This window comes from Octopus bimaculoides, chromosome 28 (genome assembly GCF_001194135.2).
Source record: "Octopus bimaculoides isolate UCB-OBI-ISO-001 chromosome 28, ASM119413v2, whole genome shotgun sequence".
Classification (NCBI taxonomy): domain Eukaryota; kingdom Metazoa; phylum Mollusca; class Cephalopoda; order Octopoda; family Octopodidae; genus Octopus; species Octopus bimaculoides.
Window position 1 is genome coordinate 13,583,593 of NC_069008.1, and position 3,449 is coordinate 13,587,041.

Genomic DNA, 3,449 nt, shown 5'->3' on the forward strand with positions numbered 1-3,449 from the left:
GGTTCAGATTACATATAGTCCGTCTCCGCCGTTGGGTGATTTTAGCCAGTCGACCGCGAAGCATTTACAGTTTGTTACCATGACAACCGCACGTTGTGTTAGTGTTTCACCAGCATTTGTTAATTCTTCACACCACGAGATTTACTTCACCGGCGTGTTTGTTTTTAATAAAAAATTATACTTATCAATTAGAATTTTGTTAAAGATATTTTTCGTCAAGTGTCTTAATATTTTACATATTTTTCGTATATAGCAAAAGCTGTTTGTGATGTTTATACAGTTTCTTGGCCTTATGAAGGTGAATGGATTATGTGAACTTAGTACAGATAATTTAACATTATTTTTTAATTCCGCATGCAAAAACATAAGATAACAGGTATTCTTCTTTTTGGAACAAATTCTTTGTTGACCAGTGTTATTCTTATCATAGTTTACAAATCCAAACATGAAAACGTTACTCAACTTTGAAGTTTTGGAGACAGACGCCCCCTTTTCACACACACACACACGCACACGCATGCACTTATATATTAATGATGTACACAAATACATGACAGGTAGACATAATACTGAAATACACATAAAGTAAACACATGCAGACAAATATGTTAATATAACAATTTTTTAAAAAAATAATAAATAAACCATACAATCAAGGAAGAGACAAAACAAACGGTAAGATAATACATGTTGATTTAGAAACCTACAATGAAGAGGTCATTTCGCAGACACTAAAGTATATAGATGTTTTCGATCTAGTTTGGATTCTTTGCAATCAAATTTGATGGCAAATAATCCAAACTAGATCGGAAACATCTATAAATTTCACAGGGTACAACCTTCAAGTTGACTCTTGCTATTGGCTAAAAATACATAATTTTTCGATTTTTAAACTTCTGTTACTTTTTCCTCCAATTTTTTTTTTCGTCCCAATATCATACCTTTGTAGCAATCAGACTGGAAAAATTTACTATTATAGACGATTTTCAGATTTTTTTACTGTCTTTTAAGAAATATATATTTTGCAAATGAAAAAAAGCTAGATCAGTTTTGGCTGCTATTTTTTCGTTATGGAAGAGAGAAGTCTATGATCTGTGTGAGATTTGGCTGCTATTTCTAGCTGTGGAAGCTACCTTCTCTACTCTCTATCATTGCCTTGTTAGTTTGTTGTGTGTCTCAGTTCGAGAAATATTCTCAAATACACTCCAACCACTGAAATGTTCAGAAACTGGCATAACTACAGACTTGTAAAGACCATGTGATGCGATGTGAGAATGTCTCTTTAGTACCACATCACACAGCATTTACAATAAAAAGAAATGAACGACGAAATGCCAGCGGGAAAAAGACACAACTGTGGAGAATGATTAAAAGAACATTTATTGATATGTTAACATGTGTGTCTGTGTGTGCGTCATGTATACAGAATAATAGACAGGCTGTCATGAGAAAATGTGTGTGTGTGTAGGCATAGACGTATGCACATGTGTTAAGTACCTATAAAGACACAAGAAAGACAATACCAGTTTGTAGTCAGTAGTAGGAGTGGTTGTGTGGTAAGTAGCTTGCTTACGAACCACAGGGTTCCGGGTTCAGTCTCACTGTGTGGCATCTTGGGCAAGTGTCTTCTATTATAGCCTCGGGCTGACCAAAGCCTTGTGAGTGGATTTGGTAGGCAGAAACTGAAAGAAGCATGTCGTATATATGTATATATAAACATATATATATATATATCGTCGTTTAACATCCGCTTTCCATGCTAGCATGGGTTGGATGATTTGACTGAGGACTGGTGAACCAGATGGCTACACCAGGCTCCAATCTGATTTGGCAGAGTTTCTACAGCTGGATGCACTTCCTAACGCCGTATGCGTTTGTGTGTCTGTGTTTGTCCCCCCCCCCCAACATCACTTGATGACCGATGCTGGTGTGTTTACGTCTTCGTAACTTAGTGGTTCGGCAAAAGAGACCGATAGAATAAGTACTAGGCTTACAAAGAATAAGTCCTGAGTCGATTTGCTCGACTAAAGGTGGTGCTCCAGCATGGCCACAGTCAAATTACTGAAACAAGTAAAAGAGTAATAGTATCAAGAAGTTGCGGCCATGATGCTGAGCCCGTTACAGGTCCATATCATACGTGATGTCGGTGCTGTGATGCTGACTGGGTCACTTGTACAGGAGTTCATACAGGTTGTATATTCGTTGTTGATCCATGGTGGAGTAATTCATGAACAGTGGAGTATTGGAACCTGGGTGAATTGCTTACTGAGCTGTGTACATGGAGAGATGATGTTGACGACGTTACGGACATGATGGTGGTGGTGAAGATGGAGGTTGTCGAAATGCTGTTGGACGAAGTTGGTAAGTGTCAACATGTGGTGGTGTTTGGTTGGTGTTGTCACTGGAATTGGCTGTCCTGTGGTCAGTGGCTAGATGTGAAAAAGGTCTGGAATCAAAGATACGAGGAGAAGCTGAGTTTTTCTAACGAGCTGTAGGCTAAAAATAGGGTTGTAAACAGGCTGTCCCACGTGATCCTTCTTAGGGCCTCTGACTGGTTATCCACAGCAAGTTGGTGCAACAGAATAAGAGACAAATTGTGCTAATGCCAACCAATCAGAGTCGTGGACACAATAGGATCCAAATAGATGCCAAAGACTTGCTGTTCCTTGCTATGTTCGAATGTAAATATATATAATAAAGTGGAGAAAAGAATTACAACCGGGTCTATGCTGCAGATGTGTACCCCTCCCCTCCCCCCTACGAATTTGTTGCCTCATAACTTCCAGAAAAATAGATAGATTTTAACGATATTTTGAAAAATCCTGCTTAAATGTTATAGATTCAAAGTATATAGGGATTTCTTGCAAAGAATTCTTCAGAGGGGTTGGGGAGAGGACTTTCAGATATTTCACACGATCCGACTTTTCCCTCATAACTTTCAGGAAAATGGGTATCTTTTAATGAAAGTTTATGCAAATACCTTCCAAATGGCATAGATTATGATTATGAAGATAGAAATGAATATCTTGTGAATTGATTTGGTAAATGCAAACTTAAAAGGGGCTCTTTATATGTATACATATATATATTTATATATATATATATAACAATTTTAGGGATAAAATCCAAAAATACAGGTAAAAACTCAATTAAAATCAATTTATAAAAAATCAAAATTAAATTGAGCTTTATAGATAAAATATATAGTTTTAGGGAAAATAACCAAGTTTCAAGAACTCATCGATGAAAATCCACTATCACATATAGAAAAATTAACAATTAAAAGCACAATAAATGAGTATAATATAAAACAAAGTAAATATCATAAGATAAAGATAATAATAATAAAGATAATAATATTATTTTTATCTTATGATATTTACTTTGTTTTATATTATACTCATTTATTGTGCTTTTAATTGTTAATTTTTCTATATGTGATAGTGGAT